General features: G+C 35.7%; 1 protein-coding gene across 1 annotated transcript in view; it reads right to left on the bottom strand.

Moving 5' to 3' along the window:
* LOC144372195 (uncharacterized) overlaps positions 1-13,920 on the bottom strand; it is a 65,628-nt gene extending 51,708 nt beyond the window's left edge. Inside the window, exon 1 of the mRNA XM_078035574.1 lies at positions 13,520-13,920. The gene's annotated coding sequence lies outside the window, so the exon portion shown is untranslated. The remainder of the gene's footprint in view (positions 1-13,519) is intronic.
* Between the last annotated feature and the right edge of the window lie 1,221 nt (positions 13,921-15,141).

Below are 15,141 nucleotides of genomic sequence, written 5' to 3'. Positions count from 1 at the left end.
TTAATCCTATATGTTATATGCATGGGTTTTTGCAGTTATTTGACTTCCCTTAATCTCTGAGGCACTGGAAAATTACAGGATAACTAAAAGCTGGTAGAGTAGAAACCCCACTGTTTCAGATCCATTTGAAAAGATGGGTTGATACATAAACAATGTAAAAAAAACAAGAGAAGAAAACATCCAAAACAGAATGATTCAACAATACACTCTACTGATACTGCAGTGTAGGAAATGTCAAGGAATAAATTTAGAAAGTTCAAAGATAAGAAGACATAAGAGGTAAAAAATGAGGTAAAGATTGGAATCAGAGAGAAAATATTAGAAGTGAAAGATCATGTCAAGAAGGAGATATAGATTTTGAAGAAGGATAATTTGGAAACTCTTGAAATTTAAGAATCAATAAACCAAATTAAAAATACAATGGAAAGCATTACCAACAGACTACATCATTTGAAAAATAGATATTGACATAATAAAGGCAATTTACATAATCTTGGCAAAGAAACTTGATCATGAAAAAAAGATGTTAAGAGAATAGGAGCTGAATTTCATGAAATATGGGATAATATTAAAAGGTAAAATCTAGGATGTATAGGGGCTCTGAGCAACAAATTAAAAGAATGCAAAATATTTTCAATAAAACAATGAGAAAAGATATCAAATATTAAAAATTAAATGGAAAACTCTTTTTGATTTCAGATTTGGATTATAATCTAACACCTTAAAATATAAAAATCTTCAGTGTGCTCATCAGATTCCCTTATTTCAGGACTCACAAAAAATACTATTTTTTTTTCTTTTTTTTTTTTATTGATTGTTCAAAACATTACAGAGCTCAAGACATATCATCTTTCATACATTCGACTCAATTGGGTTTTGAACTCCCCAAATACATAATACAGACTCACTTCTGTTAAAAAATACTATTTGACTAAACTTTTTTGAGAAAATTGAATTATAAATTTGGAGAATGCATATGACTTTAATTAGATACATTCAGCTATTCAGCATTGAAAAATAATTTAAATAATACATATTTTACAAGAATATTGCAACTTGAAAACCCAAAAGGTTTAGGATATTTAAACAATACCATAAATGGCCGAAGTGTATTGAAGCTTTCCTGTAAAATGAATGTTATGCTACAATGTAGCTCACATTTAAGAAATTATACTTGAATGAAAGTCACATTATAATATGAATAGCCTAGTATCAACTTTTTTATTAAATAAAAATGTTTTCCTTGAGTGATGTCTGAAATTTTTCAGAATATAAAGCCCCAGACCTCACTTCCTCACAAATATTGGCACACAAAGATTATGGTCCAATGATCCCATAAGAACATTGCATAAGCCAGTTATGAAATTGGGGTATTCCAGGAATACACAGTGTTATTTAAAGAGGTTAAAAAAAAAAGGCCATTTCCATTCACTTGCTATCAACCCCATGCCCAACCCAGCAAGACAAACATAATTCATGACTACTTTCTTAGGAGGAAGGGTGGATGTGCTTCCAATATTATAGGTATTGTTTAGGGAGAGACAGATGTCTGAGGAAATGATTTGTCTCACTTGTCTCAAGGCTCATATGAGGAAATTTCTTACTTTCAATACCTGAGTTGGGCTGAGAACCAGAGAGAGCTCAAAGGATTGTCTAAGCATCAGACTCTACCATACAGCAATGAGACACCAGGGGGAGAGAGAGAGTACAAGACTTTCTTAAAGAAACCAGCAAACCTAATTCAGAAATCATTTTTCAAGTCCAGAAAAGAACCACTCCCATAAATGATCCAAGGGGCTTCCAAAATTTCTGGCTAATTTGTGAAACCTGTCCCCCATACAAAACTGATTCACAAAGTCTGGAAGAGGTAGCTGTTTCTTCAATGCAAAAACAAAAAAAAAATTATAACAGAAATAACAAGACACATGAAGAAACACAGAAACACAAATAAATCAAATAAATGAGATAACTCTACAAAGACCAATCCTAAGACTTTGAAGGTCTATGAATAATTTCATGAAATGAAAAATAGTCCTTGTAAAAATACCTACATGTGTTATGAGGAAATAGGGCTGGGATTCTGGCTCATTGGTAGAGCACTCACCTAGCACACACAAAGTCCTGGGCTCAATCCTCAGCACCACATTAAAAAAATAAAATAAAGATACTGTGTCCAACTACAACTAAAAAATAAATATTAAAAAAATGACACAAAATCAGGAAAATGCATGTAAAGTGTAAAAATGCCAACATGACAGTATTTAAATAAAACAACAATTGAAATAAAATATTTTTTTAAATTATTGATTGAAACAAAAAGAAAATTAAAAATATAAAATTTTAAATGTGAAGAAACTCTAAGGGACTTATGAGACAACATCACAAGGACAAATATGTGTTTTGCAAGTATCTCTAAAGAAGAGAAAGAGAAGGGTGAGTAGAACTCATTTGAAAAAATAAAAGACATTTTTTTTTCAATTCTGAGAAAGAAAATGGATACCCAAATTCAAGAAACTCAAAGAAAAATAATTAAGATGAATACAAAAAGGACCCAAAGTGAGGAAAATTGTAACAATCAAAATTTAAAAATAAAGATTTCTGATGGGTTGGGGCTGTGGCTCAGCAGAAGCACACTTGCCTGGCAAGTGTGAGGCACTGGGTTTGATTCCCATCACCACATATAAATAAATAAATAAAAGTCTGTTCAATTCTCAGCACCATATATAAATAAATAAATAAAGTCTATCGGCAACTAGAAAATAAATAAATAAATAAGTACATAAAATGAAAATAAAAAATTTTGAATGCAAGAAGTGCAGAGTGATTTATCTCCTAAGATGGAGCTTTCAGAAAAACATCAGCAGATTTTTTTGGAAGAAAACTTTAGGTCAGATATGATGTATTAATTTTTCAAAGAAAAAGGATGCACACACACAAACTAAAAACAATTTAACAACTGAGAAGAGAGCACCAGCAATAATTTCCTTTAAAAATTAAGAAAAAATAACAACTTTTTGGCAAAAAAATAAAAGCTGAGTGAGTTAATTACCACTAGATTTCCTTTTTGGAATTGCTACAGGCAGTCTTTCAAGTGGAAACAAAAGAGTGGTATAACAAAAAAAGCAAATGATCATATAAACATTCTAGGAAAGGAAACTATGCAAATACTGATTTTTTTTATTTATCAGAAAACATTATTATATTTCTCATCACTAGCAGCATAAAATATGTTAATTTGAATACAAAACCTATATAAAATTATTTCTCCTTTTTAAAATTTGTTTCTTTTTACATACACATGACCCTAGGATGTATTTTAACATATTATGCATATATGGAGTGCAAACCATTCCAATTTTTATCCCATTCTTGTGCAGTTATACTGCACATTCAAAAATCATGTGCAAATCATTCGACTCTTTTTCTTCTTCCCACCCCTCCCTTCATTCCCTTTTGTCCAAATCAGTGAACTCCTATACTTCCCCTCCCTTGTTATGGGTTAGCATCCACATCTCAGAGAGAACATTTGGCCTTTGGTTTTTTTGAGGCTGGTTTATATCACTTAGCATGACAGCTTCAGTCCCATCAATGAACAAGTCAATGTCATATGTTCATTCTCCTTGAGACTGAGTAATATTCCATTGGGTATATATACCATACTTTCTTAATCGATTCATCTCTTGAAGAATACCTAGGTTGTTCCAACAATGTGAATTGTTAATATTACTCTATTACACACTTAAAATGGCTAAGATGTTATTTTAAAGGAATTACTATTTGATTTTTTTAAGTATCATTTAAGAAAATTTATTCCTAACTGAAATTATAGATTTAAAATACCAGCATATTTTAATACAAAACAACTATTTACATATCTAACTTAAGAATGTTCAAATGGCATTACAAAATGGGATACTTAATAGAGCTTGGGACTGTAAAATAAAATACGCAATAAGCCTGTCACTCTTATAAGTTGTTTATTTTAAATTATAATTTGAACAAAATTAATCTGTCAGTCTATAATAATGGCTAAGATGGTAAAATCCATTATGTTTTTATTACTTGCAGTAAACATGAGGGAATTAATGTTGCCCCTTAAACAATATGCTTGAAGGACTTATATATAAGATAATGGGCACAGAGGGACCTGTGAGAACAGAAGCAGATTGGAGTGAGGCAGCTTCAAGCTGACAAAAATTGAAGAGGATTAATGGTTATCACCAGAGCTAGGAAGAGGAACAGATGGATTTTATCCAGAGTCTCAGAAGGAGCACAGCCTTGCTCAAACCTTGAATTCAGATTCTGACAGCTAGAATTTTGAGAGAATAAATGTCTGTTGTTAGCTACACAGTTTGTAGTATTTTGTTATGTAACTTCCAGGAAACTTACATAGCCTCATTCAGGGCTGCTCTGTCACATAACTCTTAACCACACATGGGCAGAAATAATAAATAAACCATAAAGAAATTACAAATTGAAAAAATAATTTTGGATTTAAAAAAAATAACATTTACCTACTATTACTACTACTACTAGAAACACTTTTAGTTATTGCCAAGAGTTACTATGGAATCTGGATAGAATAAGTATGTAATTAGAGATTGTGAAAATTTTAGCTAGTACGCTGTGGATTTAGGTATTTTCATTGTTATTTTGGACTCGTGCAAAACTGAAAAGAGCTCAAATATTTGAAAATATATACAGATATGAATTTGAATTCTAATTTTAGTACCTTGCTATTTTTTTAAATATTGATTTTATTAGGTGTAGATGGACACAACACAATGCCTTTATTTTTATGTGATGCTGAGGATCAAACCCAAGTCCTGCCCATGCTAGGCAAGCGCTCTACCGCTGAGCCACAATCCCAGCCCCAACCTTGCCATTTTGTAACACAACAGGTAGTTTTTAAATTAATTTAGAAATTATAGTTTTCTTTATTTCTATTAGTTTATGCTGTATTGAGAGAAATACATCCATTTTAGCTTGCCGATTTAGAATTTAGTGTAAGGAAATCTGAAAGAACTCCCTAGATACTTCTGTTCTAGAACATCAAAACATTGCTTTATATTGTACATATATATACATATATATGTATGTATATATATATATATACACCAAAATATTTACATATACGATTATATGTATTTAATGTGTACATAATTCACAGTGTTCTTTGAAAATTGCATATTATACATTGTAAGCTAACAAAAAAGTATTTTTTATTACTTTTCACAAAAATCCACTTTTTCTTATAGATGCACATCTGAAAATAAGATGGAAGTAGGTATAAATATGCACTTTTGTTTTAAAATGCCATTTTTAGGGAAAAATATAAACTAGACTGATCTCTTATTAATATTGAATTAGCATAATATTTATAAAAATGTTTTAAGGATTATACAAAGTTTACTAGAGTTTTCACTGTGATGAGACTGGAATAATATTTCTGCAAAATAGTTGAAATTCTAATGTTATATTTATTGTAGGAAAATTATATATTAATCACATTTCTAATGATGGCAGATAAAAAACTACATAAAAATTACTGTCATCCTTAATTAAATGTGCATTCATCTTGAACTTTATTGAGATGCTTATGCAGTTCTACTAAAGAAACAGGTGATAATGTCATGGAGAAGAATTTACCTACAGCTTATTCTTCTGCTGCAAGGTGCTTAATGTCATGCCTGTAAGAACTTGAACACCAATGTGTTCTACTGTTTAACTTACAATGCATGTACTCATCCATAAGATGTCACACGTTTTTTTCTGTAACTTCTGGCAAGATTTTTAGAAATGAAGTTAATAGTATAAAAATTTCAAGTTCTACAATTAATTTATTAGATTTATTTTCAAAAAATTAGAAATTTTGTAGTTATCCTTTTTTATTCTCATATAATAGACCTGCTACCTTGTGTCCACACTATAATGCTTTACTGTAGTATAATGATACAGTTAAATATTTTGTAGAACTACTCCTTTTTATTTTCCAGGTATCTCTATTATAAATAGTTATATTTGATGCACACTTATGCATCCTATACAAATGTTTTTGTTAAATTTAAATTATTTAAGTATTATCCTTTATAGCTTAAATTTATAACTTATTTTTTAATTAAAAATATCCTGAGTGTTTATTTTTTTCTCAAAAACAATAACAGTGCTATTTATTTCAGTGAAGTGTGGTAACATTTTTTCAAATACCTTAGATCACTTTTTCAAATTATTCTCAGAAATACTGATACAGATATTTTTTAAAATTTTATTTTTACCTTATATCTGACTGCTGATACTGAGGATTTTTAGTATACTATTCCCTTAACAAAGATATACAACATGAATTTCTTTTATTTTTAGTATTTATTTTCAGTGCATAAAAACATGTTAAGTTCTAAGTTGCAAGAAGGAGAAAATAAACTGACAGATTCTTCATTAAGTCTCAATAACAAAGAGAAGATGATGCCACTAAAACATGATTCATCTTACTTCTGCCAGTCTCTTCAGCAGTTAAAATTGGGAAAACAATCACCCATATTGAAGAATCACTGGAAGGACTAAATTAGAGAACTTCTATATGTTTAGCTTATCAACTATCAAAAAGAATTCATTATCATTATATTTATGTTAGTTTCTTTTTTGTTTGTACTTTTATCCTAAAGGTACATCTGAAGTAATGTGACAAGAGTGAATATTTTTAGAAAGAAATTTATGATGTAAGTGAAAATAATAGGAAAAGCTACAGAAGAGGGATGTCATGAAGACAATTGGGGGAGGGGCTCTTAGTAATAACATTTCAAATAGCTGCAGTTGAATGTGTTCTGAGAATGTGACCCAACAGTGTATGAACAATGCATAAAATTTTTCAAACATCTGTGTGGAAAAGGAACCATTCATCACCAACTGATTTATGACAAACCAAACCCAGAAAGATTAGCTGTCACTATTTAGATCACAGAGAATTGTGATACTGTCAGGGATTAAATCTCTCTGATACTTCAGCACTGTTGTGATATGATGACAAAGGACCACAAGATAGATGACAGTGGCAAGAGTCGCTGCTATTTTTGTTGGGCACTGTCTACATGGCAGCTTGTCTCCACGTCATTTATTTAAAACTAATGGAAATTATAAACAAGCTGCTATATTTATTGCTACCTTTTAGATAGAGAAATAGGAACAGAAAAAAAAAAGTAAATTGCCTCAGTTCCCAAATAGCAAATGGTTCAAATTTTGATGACTTGTCATGATAGAACACCCATCTTGGAGTCCTTTCTGGAGGACAAGGTGACTTTTTCCTCCCTTGTCATATAAAAAGAAATAATATCAAATTGCCTTTTCAATCTCCAAACATGTTAATAAATAAATGGATAAACATATAGGTAGACTCATATCAATCAGAGAAAGAGAGAAAAATAAACATTTTCCAAAGTCCTTGTTATTATTTTCATAGTTCATTATTTGCCACTCACACCCCAGCTTCAGTAAGCCTCCAGATTAGGATTCTTAAGCCATATTTATGATTAAATGTTTTATATCATCAAAGAATGGTGGCCAAACCATGCCCACTATACACTAGATATAACTAGCTGACAACTAGTTATTAACAAAAAGAAATATAAATAACTAAAGTAATATACCAATTTTTCAGTAATTTAAAATTATTAAAATAAATCCCATAAGTCATAAATATTATGATTAGGACAAAATAACTTTATCTTTTTGTTTGTTCTACCTAAATAAAAAAACAACCTTTAATGTGTTATCTTATAAAATACACATTCATTTCATGAGATTGTTATCAACTAATTGGTTCTTTTTTTCATTTATTTTTATTCATTTATTTTCTAACACTGGAGATTGAACCCAGGGATGCACTACCACTGAGCAAGATCCCCAACATTTTATTTCAGTGAAGCAGATGAAACCATTTTTGAGAAAGGATCTCACAGAGTTGCCGAGGCTGCCCTTGAACGTGCAATCCTCCTGTTTAATTGTCATTATGTCCTATATTTTCAAATTAATATTATTCTCTGGTGTGTATATAACTCTGTATTACAACAAGTACTGTGATTAAGACCTTTAAAATTTTCAACATTGAAATATAGAGATATTACCTCCCATTACATGTATTCTAATAAAAATGAAAAAAAAAATCGCAACAATGGAAAAAACATACAAAGAGTTGAAAACATTTGTCTCAAACTTTAAAGATCATGTAACATACTGGAGAATACATTATAAATTTTCTAAATAATTTATTTAGGTAGCTATAGTATATGAGAAAAGGAGGTGGTGATAGTTTATACTTTGCCTACAGTGAAAAAAACTAAGATAAAACTAATAAAAGAAAAACAAAGTGGAAACATAGCTGCTATTTTGGACTTCTCAAATGCATTTAATATTGATGATCTTCCCAAATACTTAGTCTCACTGTGTACTGATATTATCTGATCAATATCTAATATTAAAAGATCAATTACAAAATAAAGAATGTACCAGCAGATAATACTTTTTCAATTTCATTTTTCTGTTTATTATCAGATATTTCATTTTTCTGTTTATAAACTATTTATATTAGATACTTCATTCTTAAGTTCAAATTTTATAGCAAAATTATACCAGAGTTTCCATACAAATACAAATATATTTACCTAACATAAAAAGTCTTTCTGTCCTTCTCTCTCCCCTCTCTCTCTCTACACACACACACACACACACACACACACACACACACACACACACAGTCATACACGTTTATGCACACAAACATACACACACACAGAGAAATATTCAGAAAATTCTGCTTTAGCTGGAAAACATTATTAATAAGAAATAAAGGGTTTTTGTATAAGATGTATTGAATAATATAATTTGTGTTAGGAAACAAAGGGAAAAATGCCAAGATATGATAATTTAAAAATTTGATGCTCAATGGTGAACATAGATTATTATTATATGTTTAATGGAATTGTTTTACTTCTCCTCATTTTGTTATTACCTTTGTAGAATATTTTTGTTTATGTGGTTCATAAATACATAACTTAAGAAAAAGTGTTGATGAAATAAAAATAGATTATGCATGTCAAAATTTTTTTTTTACATATTAAATGTAAATCTTGAGGAGTCTGTGATGCAAGTTAAGCAGAATACCTCAATAAATTAATACATTATGTCTACTAGAAATCCTTACAATGCCAGCAAAAAAGAAAAGATTAACAAAAAGAATTTTATTTAAATAATGCAGCAATAGTGATGTGTGACTTTTCTTAACTTTAGCACCAAATAAAAGCCAAGTATTTTTAGACCTTACATGGATATATATACTGCCTAGATAATAATGCATGTGCTCATTTTCTTGCTGACTAGGTTGATTATTTGTCTTAAGTGTTAGAAAAATAGACATTTTAATTATTAGTAAATCTTAATTTATATCATCATTATTGATATTATTTTTGAATAATCTCAAATTATTCTTTATTCATGACTCATGTGGCCATTTTATTTATTCTTGCATCTCAATACATAAATTCAATGGTATCTATGAAATTCTCCATTTTTATAATAGAGTCTGTGGCTGGGGATATAGCTCAGTTGGTAGGGTGCTTTCCTCACATGCACAAGGCCCTAGATTCAATCCCTTGGGATACAAAGGTAAAATTGAGGTACTATTAACAAATATGGTAAAGTAAAAATTACAAATCAATTTTATAATAACACAGTAAATACTTAAAATTAAGTATACTGGAATAAACTATGTAAATTATTGAGAAAGACAAAGATATTGTTGCATAAAAATCTAGTAAAGTTCCAGACAGAAACTGTCATTGTGTGTTTGAGAAACAGTTGTAAAAACTTTTTATTTACATGACAGTATTGAGGACAGTGAGATAATGGTTTGGCTAGGTAGATATTTTCATACTTGGAAAGCCATAATATTAGGGAAATATTGGGATAAATGTGGTAGGCAAGACACAAAAACCATTTTTGAAGAGTGTGATGGTTGGAATGTAGTTAGTTCAGTTATTATTGAAGAAAGTATGGAGAGTCCATCAAAAACTAAAAATAGAGCTACCACATAATATTGAAATTCCACTATTGGGAATGAATACAAAAAAGAATGAAATGAGCATGGCAAAGAAACACCTGCACTAGCCTACAGATTGCAGCACTGTTCATAATAGCCAGGAAATGAAAACAAGAGATGTGCCCATAAACTGACAAATGGATAAAGAAAATGTGATATATACAAAGAAATATTATTTGACCACAAAATTAAAAGAAGTCCTGTCATATGCAACAACAGAGATAAACATAGAGGACATTAAGTTAAATAAATTAATCCAGGCACAGAAAAACAAATATTACCTGATTCCACTTATATGTGAATTCTACAAAAGTCAATCTCATAGATGTTGAGAGAATAGTTGTTACCAGAAGCTGGGAAGAGTGTAGAGGGTGGGAGGATGGAGAGAGATTGGTCAACCAGAACACCATTACAGTTAGGATGAGTAAGTTCTTGTGTCCTATGGCAGAGGCGGGTGAATACAGCATTGAATAACTGAAACTAGATAGAAAGGAGGATATTTAAAATATATTTACAATAAAAAATGATAAAAGTTGAGATAGATATTACCCAGGAATCAAAGTAATTACATTGTACATACTAATATGTACTTATGAGGTGTTAAACAATATAAATCTTTGAGAGAAGAAATATTGCCTGGGACCTCAGAATAAATGAGAAGAAAAGCCAGGCACTGTGGTGCACACCTGTAATGTCCATGAGTTTAGAGACTTGAGATAGGAGGATGCCCTCTAGGGAAGAATACAGGTGATTTGGATAAGGCAGAGGGGAGTGAAGGGAGTGGAGGAGGGTAAGAGGGTAGGAAGAATAGTGGAATGAATTAGACATTATTAACCTATATACATATATTATTACATGACCATGTGAATCTACATCATGTACAACCAAAAGAATGAGAAGATACACTCCATTTATGTATGTCAAAATACATTTTATTCTCAATTATAGCTCATATGAACAAATAAAAGATTCAAGTATGCATCCCTTTTCTCCATTTATACCATCATCATTCTAAACCAAACCACTAGCCGGGGCTTGGAGGCCCTGGGATACGTCACAGAACTGCTATGGGAAACCAAAATTTACACATTTAGTTTCCTCATGAGAGCCCTCATTTGCATTTTGAGGTATTCTAAATAGCAAAAACTATGAAATGAACTTATACAAATATAATCAACACTCAGAAAGGTATTCTACATAATTGAAAATCAAAAGTGACAGGATGTCAAAGCATACACACACACACACACACACACACACACACACACACACACGTATATGTTGAGGTGTAGCCACAACCCCAGCCCAGGAATTCAGGGCTACATATTTTAATGGAAATATGTAAGCTTGGTTGCATCTGCCACACATAAAATACTTCTAAGAAATGATACTCCTCATATATTCTCAATCCCACTGTGAAATCCCAAAAGTAAAAAAGAATTAATTATAATAGTGCTGGTTAATGTTAATATTCTTAATTGCCTACTTTGATGCTAACTTGTGAAACCCCTAAGTAAAACCTCGTTATGACAAATGAACTTGTGGTAAAAATAAAAATTAACCCTAACTTTGCTACCAGCCTCTTTTATCAGATGGTGATCATAATAAATTCCCACCTATAGAACATGAACAGAGGCTCAAACATATCGAATGATGAAGTGAAAAAATAGAAAACCTTTTTTTTACTAAAACTGGTTCTATGAACAAAAATATTGACATGAAATATGTGTGCTATTATAAAGACATGTACTTACAAAATGCATGTCTCAACAGAGCAAAATGTCACCAGAAGACAAATGCCTTAAAAACCTGACCATTTCAACTACTCTTTATCTCCCATTTTAAGACAAAAACAACTGATAATTAAATTTCCATGAAGCTTGAGTAACACACACTGGACAAAATACACATCAAAGTATTTCAGAATGAATATACCCTTTGCACAGCAAAAAGGGAAATGCCAATGGATGAGTAATTGTACTTACTGGGAAATAGGGAACCAAAAAGCAAAGTAAATGAGGACTTACAAAAATGGTTTCCATAAAAATGATTGATTTAAAATGTGAAAGTCATTGATATATAAACAATGAATCATTACAAATCACCTAATTGTAATAAAATATAAGGTACAAGAAAAACACATAAATTATATGTACAGAATGTAGAGAATGGACTTATACTATAAACTTGCAATTAACTCTTTTGGGGGGGGGACAAACAAAAGAAAACACTGGCAGATAAAGTTGAGAACACAGCTTTTAAAATCATACATGTACGCACAGCTTTTAAAATGATACATGTGTACTCAAATTAAACCAGGTGTTCCGCTTTCTCTCTTTAACATCCTCCCATTCAGGCCAGCCCCCAACCAAAGTTTCCCTTCACACTTACTCCCCCAACAAGGTCCCAATACTGAAGCCAGGTAACAGCCCTAAAACCTCCACCACACAAACTCAGCTGCCTCCAGGAGCACCCAGGAACAGCACCCAAGTGCCTCTGCCCCACTCCCCTGCAACCTCTGCCACACCCACTCAGCTCCTGCCAAGAGCACCCAGGAACAGCGCACTAACTCCTATGCCCCACTTCCCCACCTCAACAGGCCTTAGCACTAGTGCCCCCTCTAGGCACTCCCTCTCAGCAGGCACCCACTACCCCACGTAGCTGCCAGTCCCTCTGCACCTCTCCAGCCAGAGGCCTCACACCATGTGTCTGCTCCAGTCATCACCTTGCAGCCACAGGCACTGAGTGCCCCCTCCCCACAAACTACCCCACCTAGCCTCTGGCCCCAGGACACCTCTCCTGCAAGGGTCCAACCCCCACAGGCCTCAGAAAGAGGCCCCTCTCAAGGAACCACCTCAGAGGGGCCAGCACAGCATGTCCCCTCCACACACACTACCCCACCCAGCTCTAACTCATCCAGCTCCAGTCCCCAATGCCTCTGCAGCCAGGGCTGCGCCCCCACCCCCCAGGCATCCCCTCAAGTAACTGCCTCCCAGAGAAAGGCACAGTGTGCCCCATCACCACACATTACCCACCGAACTCCATCACCACCCAGCTCTGGTCCTCTAAAACCTCTCCACTCAGGGCCACCAGTTCCTGGTGCCCTAACACCTCTCCAGTGAGGGCCTTGTTTCCACAGGCCTCAGCAAGAGCGCCCCCTCCAGGCATCTCCTCATAGGTAAAAACACAGTGTGCCCCCTCCCCACCAACTACCTCACCCAGCTCTGTTCCCCTGAAGCCTCTTCAGCCAGGGCGGTGCCCCCAAAGGCCTCAGCATGAGCTTCCTCTCCAGGCACCACTTTATAGAAACAGCGTGCCCCCTCCTCACACACTACCACACCTAGCACCTACCCCATCCAGTCTGGTCCCCCAAAACCTCTCCAGCCAGGGCCATACACCACACATTGCTGAGGACACTGGAAGTCTCCCTACCTAGGCTCTGCTCCCAGGTTCAGCAGGAAGGATCTCAGGTACTTGAGGAACATGCTTCTCCACTGTCTACTGGCCACTTCTGGATGCCTGGAAACTCAGAACACAGAAACAGTTTGCAATATGCCTGCCCAAGCTTGTGTGCTTCATGCACTCGCCTGTGTGTTGAGGGTGGGGCTTTGCCCAGGAATGTTACCAAATAATGCCTATTGGCAACAGGCACAGTGCGCCTCCTCCCCAGACACTACCCCACCCAGCTCAGGTCCCTTAAGATCTCCAGCCAGGACCCTTCCCCCACAAGCCTCAGCATGGTCACCCTTTCAGTCACTGCCTCTTAGGGACAGAACAGGGCATCCCCTCCCCTGCACTATCCCACCCAGCTCCTACCCCACGAAGCTCCTACCTCATCCACCTCCTACCCCTCCCACCTCCTACCCCACCCTGCTCCTGGTTCCCTAAGAACTATCCAGCAAGCTTCCTATCCCAAACAGGACTCAGCAGGGTCGGCGCATCCATGAACCTCCTTACAGGGAGAGAGACACACTTTGCCTCTTCCCCATGCATTACTTACCCAGCTCTGGTCCCATGATGCCCCTCCATCCAGTGTTGCACCCGACAAACTGCTGGACACACTGGTGCCCTCCCTACCTGAGGCTCTCCACTGGGATCCACAATGTCCAACAGGAGCACAGTGGTGAGCGCCAGGCTGCCTTTGTGGGAAGCCTCACATCCTCACCAGGAACCGCAAACTGGAACGCCGGAAGGGACTTCATCCCAGAGGGCGACAAAGCTTCTTGGCCAGGAGCAGAGCAGGCCAGGCAGCCTTCGGAAGGTAAGTCCTCAGCTCCATGAAGACACGTGCTTCTCCACCGTCTGCCTGAAACTTCTAGGCCTCAGGAAACCCACTGCACAGAAGTACTTCGCAGTGCGTCGTGCGTGCGTGCGTGCGTGCGTGCGTGCGTACATTGTGCGTGCATGCGTGCGTACATTGTGCGTGCGTGCGTGCATTGTGCGTGCGTGCGTGCATTGTGCGTGCGTGCTTGCGTGCGTGCGTGCTTGCGTGCATGCGTCCATGCAAGCGTGAGTCCATGCAAGCGTGAGTCCATGCGTGTGTGCGTCCTTGCCTGCGTGCGTCGGTGAGTGCGTGGGTCTTACTAGTGGGCTAGGGTGGTGTAGCCCTGTGGGTGGCCACCCCCTTCCCCGTGCAGCTTCTCCACACTATAAAATGAAGTTTTTATGGGCCCCTTCTGGTGTGGAGCCCCTGATTGTGGTGTTCTGGCCCCTAGCCCCCCTCTGTGGGGAACAGAGTGGTGGGGTCCAAGCTGGGCTTGCAGGACACCCCTCCTCCCCTCAGGACCACCCAAGTCATCTCAGCACAGATGTTAGAGTCTGCTGGGCAGAGGAAAGGTATGCCCGGGTTGGGTGCAGGGGAGGTTCAAAGGGCAGCCCCTCATGGCCAGCTCCCAGCTCTGGTTGGAGTCAGAGCTGTTTCTGACCTCTTTGGTCAGGGGGCCCATGCGCAGTGGGCTATGTTAAGAAGAGCCACAAAGTCACCTTGGCCCCCACAGTCCCAACCCCGCCTCAAGCCTGATGCCAGGCTGGACCCTGCCCAGCCCTGTCCTCAG

This window comes from Ictidomys tridecemlineatus (genome assembly GCF_052094955.1).
Source record: "Ictidomys tridecemlineatus isolate mIctTri1 chromosome 1 unlocalized genomic scaffold, mIctTri1.hap1 SUPER_1_unloc_3, whole genome shotgun sequence".
NCBI lineage: Eukaryota > Metazoa > Chordata > Mammalia > Rodentia > Sciuridae > Ictidomys > Ictidomys tridecemlineatus.
The sequence above is the reverse complement of the archived record's forward strand: the minus strand, read 5'-3'. Positions and strand labels throughout refer to the sequence as shown.